General features: G+C 41.9%; 1 pseudogene; it reads left to right on the forward strand.

Moving 5' to 3' along the window:
• Positions 1 to 4,389: 4,389 nt before the first annotated feature.
• LOC120400540 lies at positions 4,390 to 7,393 on the forward strand (annotated as a pseudogene).
• Positions 7,394 to 10,369: the final 2,976 nt, after the last annotated feature.

The following is a 10,369-nucleotide window of genomic DNA, read 5'->3' on the forward strand; positions in this document are numbered from 1 at the left end:
CTACCAGGTGATGCCTTCTGTTTGCCATACCCAGCACCTTTTTCTCCACCTTCACAGTGAACATGATTCTGGCTTTCAGTAGGCAATGATCGTTACAGATATTGAATGATGGCACTACTGAAATATCCTGCATGACGCATCGTTTATCGATCAGAAAGTAATCAATTTCATTTTTTGTCTTTGCATTTGGTGCAATCCAGGTCCTTCTTCTATTGGCCTTCTTTCAGAACCAGGTGTTACCAATGAACATTCTCCTTGTCTCTGCCAATATAGCTAGCCATTCTCCTCGCGTGTTTCGTTCTCCGATACCGTACCTTCCTCTCTCCCTCTTCCAACCTTGGCATTAAAATCTCCCATCACAATCTTAAATGTGAAACTCTGAATGAGGGTTTCCTCCAGTTTCCTCCATCATCTTCCAACATCTTCACAACCTTTACCTTTTCCCAACACACAACTGTTTACTTCCCCCAAACTCCCTCCAAACTCTATAGTATTAATTTCTGCAAAAGCTACTTATAACTCTTCACTCACTTTAAATCACTTACTTCTGCATTCAATTCTTTAAGGTATTTTGCCTATAATGACTTAGCTACCAAATACAATCCCTGCAGCTCAGCTGCCTTATCCTGTGCTGTTTTAACCTTGGGATTGTTTAAAAAGACAGGAAAGCATTCGTATTCATGGTCACCCATGGGTCTTTTACTCCAAAAATTTCAACGGAACCCAGCAGACTTCTGTCATGGAGGAGGAGAAGAAGAAAAGGATATAGTTATCTCTGCGCAAAGGGAAGGGCTCCCTAGGTTTAAACAGTTGGGGACCACTTACCCCTAGGTTTTTATCCTGGATCTGGGATAAGAGTTAGATTGTTACCTGCTCCTACAAACCCTGAATTTGTTCCATCTGTGTCTGTTTCTTTTGTTTACACCCCAAGTGAATTACAGGAGTGCTCTTCTCTGTTGTAGTTAACTGTTTCCAGGCAATTCCATGGTTAACCCTCTCACTCTCCGCTTTTCATTTTGAAACTTTTTTCTTCATTGCCCTAGGACCAAGTCTCAGTTCCCATCTCTTAATGTGGTCTGTTAACTCTGCTTCTGACTCCAAACCCTGCTTTGCCAAATTATCTTTAGTCACCCCTAACTCTAATTTACAATCTTCCAGTTGCCTTTGCTGGAGGCACTAAACATTGATTTATTTTTTAAAAAGTGTTAGTTTTTGTGTCTTTTGCTAATTAGTCTAGAAATTATTTTTGGTTGACCTAATTATACTTTTACATTTGACTTGCCAGAGTTTATACTCCTTTCTATTTTCCTCAGAGGGATTTGACTTCCAGTTTTTAAAGGATGTCTCTTTACCTCTAACCACCTCTGTTACTCTGTTGTTTAGCTATTTTGGATTTTTTTATTTTTTTGGTCTTGTTATTTATTTATTTTTTTTAAAAAATTGGGTATACATTTAGTTTGAGCCTTTATTATGGTGTTTTTAAATAGTTTCCATGCAGCTTGCAGATATTTCTCTCTTGTGACTGTTCCCTTTAATTTCCGTTTACCTAGCTCCCTCATTTTTGTATAGTTTCCCCTTTTTGAATTTAAATGTTACCATGGTGGGTTCTTTGGTATTTCCCTCCTACAACAACGTTAAATTTATTTACACTGTGGTGCTATTACTGAGTGGTTCAGTTATATTCACCTCTTGGGCCAGTCCCTTTACCTTAGGACTAAATCAAGAATTACCTCTCCCCTTGTTGTCTCTAGGACTATCTGCTCAAAGAAGCAAACATTAATGGTGCTTAGAAATGTTATCTCTTCATCCTATCCTGAGGTGACATATAGCCAGTCAATAAGAGGATGGGTTGAAATTCCCCATTATTATTGGGTTTTCCATTTTTGTAGCCTCTCTCTAATCTCCCCGAGCATATCACAGTCATTGTCAGTGGTATATTCCTGCTGCGATACTCTGATTATGCAGGCATGGAATTTCTATCAATAGAGATTGTATGGTACAGTTTGATTCATTTAAGATTTTTACTATATTTGACTCTACACTTTCTTTCACAGATAGTGCCATTCCCCCACTGGCAGATCCTACTTTGTCATTCCCATATATTTTGTACCCTGGTACTACCATGTCCCATTGATTATCATGACTCCACGAAGTTCCTGCGATGCCTATTATATCAATATCCTCATTTAATACCAGGCACCCATCTTAGTATTTAGACTTCCAGCATGTGTATACAAGTTCTTATAAAATTTGTCAATATTTACTTGTCTGCCTTCACGTGATGTAATTGAATAGGATTCACTTTCACTTGACTGCCTCTCTTCAGTACCTACATATACTTTATCAACTTCAATCCTCTCCTCTTTACTAAGTATTGGTTTTCCCCTTTAATAAATCCTCCCCCTAAGGGATGTCTCTGTCTGAACCATGTATTTTCCCCAACCCTTATTTTAAAAGATGAAACAGGATTTTTTAATGTTACATGCTAGCAATGTGGTTCCATTTTGGTTTAGGTGGAGCCCGTTCTTTTTGTAGAGGATCCTTCTTTCCCCAAAGGCTCCCCAGTTCTAATAAACCTAAATATGTTCTCTGAACACCATTTTCTCATCCATGCACTAAGACTCTGCAATTTTGTCTAACTAGCCCTCTGAGTGGAACCAGAAGCTTTCAGAGAATGCTACCATGGAGGTTCTGAACTTTAATATTTTACCTAGCAGCCTATATTTGGCCTTCAGGACCTTTCTCCTAACTCTCCCTATGTCATTGGTATCTACTTGTATCACAACCACTGTGACACACCATACCTCAAAGTAGCACCCTGTAACCCCCATATTAATCATTCATACATGGTTGTGATATCATACAAAGCATGCCAAGTAAGATATCATATGAAAGGTCATGATCTGCTGAAACTGTCAGAATATATGTGTTTGGTTAGTGTGTATGAAGTTATGAGCTTTTGCTGCATGCTTGTTATTGAAATATGTTGTAAGTCTGGGAGTTGTCAAATGCTAGTTCTCCGGTGACAACAAAGGAGGTGATCCACATGACCATTAATCAACAAGGGAGTTGTAAACAAGAGATTGACAATTCTGAAAAAGACTGCGCAAGCACCACAAAATTGGGATTGCCAAAGTCTGGGACACAGCAAAGCCCACCAGGACATGTCTGGGCTAGTAATTTCCATTTTCCAGGCACAGGAACTGTGGGCATAAAATAAAGGACAGTGGCATCATACAATTAACCTTTTTCCTCCCCCTCATATTCTGGAAGGAACAAGAATGCTGGGAAGACAAAGATTTGAACTGAGGAGACTGGTCCCAGACTTAAAGGCAAAGTCTGTGTATTAAGGACTGTAACCTACCTGTAACATCCAGTGGTGAAAAAACCTGCTTGATCCAAATATTGCTCAGTCTAATAATGTCTAGGATTTAGAGTTCATGCTTTCTTTTTATTTTCTTTGGTAACTATCTCTGACCTTTTATGCCTACCACTTATAATCACTTAACATCTATCTTTCTGTAGTTAATAAATCTGTTTTATATTTTACCTAAAAAAGGTATGATTGAAGTGCTATGATTGAAGTGCTTGGGAAATCTCAGTTTAGTTTACAAAGGCTGGTGTGTGTCCTCTCCACATCGAGGGAGGGGAGGACTGGGGAATGAACTTACACTGGTCAGACTTCTGACCAGGGCAAAATGTTACAGTTCTGGGGTGCAAGGCAGGGGGTTTGGGAGATTTGCTGGTGCCTTTCTTTGTGTGATTCATGAGTGGCTCGGGGAGCATTAATGCATTTTAGCTGTTTTGGGGGTTCCACTTGCTGTTGTATTGGTTGATAACAGTGCCCGGAAGGGGTTGCTGCTTGTCACTAGTAAAGCATTGTAAGAGACAGTCCAGGCTGGAGAGTTAAGGGGGCACAGAGGTACAGGGTAAAGCTACAGTTTGTACCCCAGGGATCCCATCACAACTACTGGTTCCTCTCCAGAACTGCTCATAAGTCTATCTAGATTTCTCAAGACGTCCACAACCTTTGTACCCAGTAGGCAATTCACCAGGTGTTTTTTCCCAGTCATCACAATCCCAACTATCTATTTCTAATAATTAAATCCCTCGTTAATATTACCTGTCTTTTCCTAATAACTGGTGTCTCCTATATCCATTCAGCAATGAATTTTGAAATGAATCCATACTAATAAGGCCATTCGAGCTAAGCTCTTCTGAGAATTACTCACTTCAGTTGTAATGTTGCTTGTTTAAACCCTTGGGCTGGCTGGTTAGAGTTAGTGTCTGCCCCCTCTCCCATTATGCAGTATTAGCCCCCAGCTGGGATACTTAGCAAGACAATTCACTGACCTCTTCATCAATTTAACACTTCATAGCATAAAGAGGATGCAAGCTTGTCAACCTGACACTCATATTGCCATGTCTTTCAAAATTGACCCTCAGAGAGCATTACAATATGGCTGGAAGCTCTTTATTACAGATGTATAAATAGGATACATCAGACTCAGCTATTATAGAAAAGTCAAAAGGTGCTAACCAGAGTCCCTTCACCCAGATTAACATTGTCACCTTTTTTTACTAGTACTACATGATATTGATTAAAAGTCTTTACCATCTGTTTTGGTTCATATCTACTTTATTAGAATTTTTTTCGCTGAACTCCATTCAAGCGCTCCTTAAATTAAAGTAGCATTTCTATCTATTGTGCCAGGTAGTTGGGGTTTTCATTGTTAAAAATATGTGTCATGCCAGTGACCAAGCCTTAAGAAATTTGATCACTTCATTAAACTCAAAAGGAAATTCATCCATAGTTCATTGTAATGGCAGCATGAAAACTGTAATTAGAAACAGAATACATCTAAAAAATTAAAAGACAAAATTAATTGTAAGTGGATATTTAAAATATATTTGACAGCATTTTAAGGATGATCAGAAAGGCTGGCTGCCTTCTCCTACTCACATACTCCATGTGGCTGTGTAATGGATCAAAGATAAACTAAAAAGAACAAGAATTTGGCATAATACTTTTAAAAAATTCAGAGCACACTTGCAGTATACATTTAAAGTCTTTTGTTAAAATAATATTTTTAAGTCACAGCCTTTATATTAATTGGTCTGTTAAAGCCTATCGTCAGCAATCTACATTTTGTAAAAGCAGCAAAGAATCCTGTGGCACCTTATAGACTAACAGACGTTTTGCAGCATGAGCTTTCGTGGGTGAATACCCACTTCTTTGGATGCAAGTAGTGGAAATTTCCAGGGGCAGGTATATATAAGCAAGCAAGAAGCAAGCTAGAGATAACGAGGTTAGATCAATCAGGGAGGATGAGTCCCTGTTCTAGCAGTTGAGGTGTGAAAACCAAGGGAGGAGAAACTGGTTCTGTAATTGGCAAGCCATTCACAGTCTTTGTTTAATCCTGAGCTGATGGTGTCAAATTTGCAGATGAACTGGAGCTCAGCAGTTTCTCTTTGAAGTCTGGTTCTAAAGTTTTTTTGTTGCAGGATGGCCACCTTAAGATCTGCTATTGTGTGGCCAGGGAGGTTGAAGTGTTCTCCTACAGGTTTTTGTATATTGCCATTCCTAATGTCTGATTTGTGTCCATTTATCTTTTTCCTTAGAGACTGTCCAGTTTAGCCGATGTACATAGCACAGGGGCATTGCTGGCATATGATGGCATATATTACATTGGTGGACGTGCAGGTGAATGAACCGGTGATGGTGTGGCTGATCTGGTTAGGTCCTGTGATGGTGTTGCTGGTGTAGATATGTGGGCAGAGTTGGCATCGAGGTTTGTTGCATGGATTGGTTCCTGAGCTAGAGTTACTATGGTGCGGTGTGCAGGTGCTGGTGAGAATATGCTTCAGGTTGGCAGGTTGTCTGTGGGCGAGGACTGGCCTGCCACCCAAGGCCTGTGAAAGTGAAGGATCATTGTCCAGGATGGGTTGTAGATCCCTGATGATGCGTTGGAGGGGTTTTAGCTGGGGACTGTATGTGATGGCCAGTGGAGTCCTGTTAGTTTCTTTCTTGGGTTTGTCTTGCAGTAGGAGGCTTCTGGGTACACGTCTGGCTCTGCTGATCTGTTTCCTTATTTCCTCGTCTGGGTACTGTAGTCTTGAGAATACTTGGTGGAGATTTTGTAGGTTTTGGTCTCTGTCTGCGGGGTTAGAGCAGATACGGTTGTACCTCAGTGCTTGGCTGTAGACAATGGATCTTGTGGTGTGTCCGGGATGAAAGCTGGAGGCATGAAGGTAGGCATAGCGGTCGGTAGGTTTTATTTAAATAAGTGATGGTCACATTAACACCACCCTATACCGAAAACCTACCAACCTGATTGATCTAACCTCATTATATCTAGCTTGCTTCTTGCTTGCTTATATATACCTCCCCTGGAAATTTCCACTACTTGCATCCGAAGAAGAGGGTATTCACCCACGAAAGCTCATGCTGCAAAACGTCTGTTAGTCTATAAGGTGCCACAGGATTCTTTGCTGCTTTTACAGAACCAGACTAACATGGCTACCCCTCTGATAATCTACATTTTAGTTGGCTTTTTTGGGGGCTTTCTGTATCAACATTTCCCTGGGAAAATCTTTAATAAAACAGAGTAAGTCTTGAAGAGCACCCAATTCAGGATTTAGTGGACTAAAAGGTCTATGTTCTAGAAACAAAGATCACTTACCAACAACCTCTTGCCAACATACCTCTCCCATGCTCAGCAGGGTGCTATAAACTTGAGCACCTCAGATGATGTCATATATGAAGAGAGAATATCTTGCTACCAAACCTTTTATAGCTTTACAGATCAATACCAGCACTTCAACATCACCCAGCCATCCGCAGATAGCCAGCGCTAATCAAGGTTCATAGGTGTAATTCGCTACATGTGAGAAGGCAACCAGTAACATTCTGCTCCCGCCGCTGTTTTTCGTAAGGGATTATTTTGTTGTTGTTGTTGTTGTAAGAGAAAGCAATGATTTAGAAGATCAGTGTGATATCTGGCTGTGGAACGCAGGGAAGGTCAGCGCAGGCTAAGGTCAAGTTGCATTTTTCTCATGCTGGTTTGCTGTTCCCCTTGCGCTGTGTGCACCCAATGCTACACAAAGGGAACTATGTACAGCAAGTAGGAGCTGGAGCCCCAGTTTATTTGGTTGCAGTGATAGAATGTCTGACAGCTGAAATACTAGAGTTGACTGGTGCCATTCCTCAGGGTAATAAGAAAACATAGATTATCCCCAAGCACTTGCAGCTAGCTGTTTGTAATGATGAGGAGTTGAACAAGCTACTCACGGTGGGGAGGGAAAGAAGGGGAGGGGAGGGGTTACTACCACTAGGGGCATCCAGGCTATACTGCCCAGAAAAACAGAGAGCCACAAAGCCAAGGACAAGTGAGACTGTGTGAATTAAAGCATCCTTAAAACCACCAGCTGCTGTTTCAGAATGGTTTTAAGGTGCAGTCTAACACAGGAACCTACAAGATGGAAGAGGAAAGGATGCAACCTTCATGTGAAAAACAAACTTAGAAAGCACCTGTAGGCAACCACTAATCCTTGGACATCCAAAAGCATCTGGAGACCCCAAAAGAGCCCCAGGTTGTTAAGCACTCTCTTAATCTTTTCTGTATTGAGAGTTTCAATCTCTTTTAAACACTGTATAAATCACTCCACTGCATGCAAAGAACCTGTAGCCATGGAAATGCTTACCCATGAAAGAATACCCATATGCCTGGAAAAATGTAAAATCCTCACTAGGATATCAGTGGAAATGTTGGGTGCAAGGATGAAGCATTAAGCCCTAAAAACAGGACCACAGTGTGTGATTTACACTCAGGGAAACAATTAGGGTGGAGGTGGAGGAATGGGGATGTATCATAGCCCCAGGTATTATGCCTTAAGGAAACATACACTGGCATCCCTAGGCATACATAGGGAGTGCATACCACACTGCCTTGGAACAGGGGCGGCTCTAGGTATTTTGCCGCCCCAAGCACTGCAGGCAGGCTGCCTTCGGAGGCTTGCCTGTGGGAGGTCCCCTGTCCCACAGATTCGGTGGCATGCCTGCGGGAGGTCCACCAAAGCCGCGGGACCAGCAGACCCTCCGCAGGCATGCCGCCGAAGGCAGCCTGCCTGCCACCCTCGCAGCGACTGGCAGAGCGCCCCCTGTGGCTTGCCGCCCCAGGCACGCGCTTGGCATGCTGGTGTCTGGAGCCTCCCCTGCCTTGGAATGGTGTGTGCTCCCCTCTCTGGAGCTGGCAATCTCTGTGGGATGGTGCAAGGTGGGGAACTGCTTGGCCATGTTTCTACCTCCTCCTTTTCCCCTTTAGGGTGGTTTACACCACAAGGAGTATTAAGTGGGAGCAAACTTTGCATTCCCTTGTGGTCCAAGGAATCTGATCATAGCAAAGGAACACAAGCAGGATGGGAACATTTCTTACAGCCTCCATACAAGGAATAGGGACAACATTGATTTCTCAATATTTAGGCAGCTCAAATTGGGCACCTCATATTAATTGACTCTTGGAAATTAAGGCTTTATAATGGTACATCTCAGTTTTACTAGCTATAAAATAGGAACTAATGATACTTACTTTCCTGTGTCAAGTGCTTTGAGATATATAGATAAAAGCACTGTATATATGCTAAATATTATGTGCCCTTGAAATCAATGAGGTTTGCCCCTTGGTTTTCACTGGGGCAATAAAACAATGCACTGATATCCCTTACTATTTTGCCTAAATGTTTTCAAAAGCATTCTTCATGCAAGTGTCTCTACTAGGTTTCTAAGTGGGAATGAGAACTGCACTGCTGCTGGAACAATGACTTTCAAGTAATCCTAAACACTGTCAAATGTAGCTGTGTTGCTTCTATCCCTGTAGGATTTTCACATGCTCACAGTGATGAATTTATGAAACCAGAGATTTGTGATTTATCATCCTCAAAGCTCGTTCTTCATTGCAGACAAAAAATGATGAAGTCACGGTTGTCTGCTATGATTGTATCGCAGTGAAGTGCCACCTGAGGTTGAGCTCAGCTGTGTTAAAGTTTCTCCTAAAGGGAATGCAGTGTTTCAGCTTTAAAGAATTAGGACTTGCCACAAACCCTGAACAAGGGGCAATTCAGAGTGGTGGTGCTCTAGAAATGGACCATTGTGACCCAAGGAGCCCCTTCAATGTCAAGTGGCAGAGAGTACATCATACCATAACTCACACCTGGCCTGACACACTCATTGCCGGAACACACTGTTCTTATAATCTGTATCTAAAAGGTGTCATGCAAAATATCATATGCAAACTGGCCATTAATATTATTGTGTGATGGATGTACAGGTGGTGTTTAAAGAATTATAGATGGGAGCAGAAATATGTTCTTAAAAGATGTTTTGCAATCAGTGGACAAGCCCAATCTGTCCTAGACAAAGGATTGTTATTTCACCTATTTTACTGTGTCTCCAGTGTAAATAGAGCCCGGAAATACCTCAAAGGACAATGAAAAGTACATCTACCTATAAGGTAAACAAAGCCATCATGCTAAACAAGTGGAAGTGGGGAAGAACTTTTAACAATCACAGTTAGCCTCCAGGAAACCTTCCTGACTCTTGAAACAGAGCCAATAAATTTTGGGGACATATAAGCAGAAAGAGAGAGCCATTTTGGCATATATCATGTAAGGGACAAAGAGAGAGCAGCACCATTTGAGATCATGCAAAGTGGATCCTCTTGGCCTGAAAACCAAGAGTAGCTGGAACTGACATGGGGAGAATCCTGCTTAGGCAAAGATCATAACTTGCTGAAGTTATTTTAGTCACTGGAAAGTGTGGTTAGTTTTGTTTCCCCTGTAACCATATCTCTGTCTCCAATTCTTACATATTATCCCTTAAATATCTATTCTTTGTTAGTAAATGTATTCTTGTTTTATTTCCAAACCATGTCAGTGTTGTGTGTTAAACTGAAGGGTGAAGTCTGCCACTAAACTAACAGGCTGGCGTGTGCTCTGTCTCTTTGTAGGCAACAAACTTAATAACTTCTGGGAGTATCCAGTCAGAGGGACCGGACACTGCTGAGGAGACAGTTTTGGGGCATCTCAGCACTGGAACGACTGTTGGTGTCTCCCTGCAAGGAGTGACCAGGCTGGGGGAAGCCAGGGTAAGCCCACTGTGCTGTGAGCTGGCTACTGGTGTTAGGGGTCTGAGCCAAAGTTATGCAGCACAGGATTACAAGGCAGGAAGTGACAGAGCACCTTACTGTCTGGGTGAACCCCCATAGCATCACAACCAAGAACAAAAATGGAGACTCAGAGGAATAACAATCTGATTCCCAGTTACTCTCTTGCTCCCAGGTGAGTAATCTTCACCAAACCTGGTGCAGCTACA

This window comes from Mauremys reevesii, linkage group 3 (assembly GCF_016161935.1).
Source record: "Mauremys reevesii isolate NIE-2019 linkage group 3, ASM1616193v1, whole genome shotgun sequence".
Classification (NCBI taxonomy): Eukaryota; Metazoa; Chordata; order Testudines; family Geoemydidae; genus Mauremys; species Mauremys reevesii.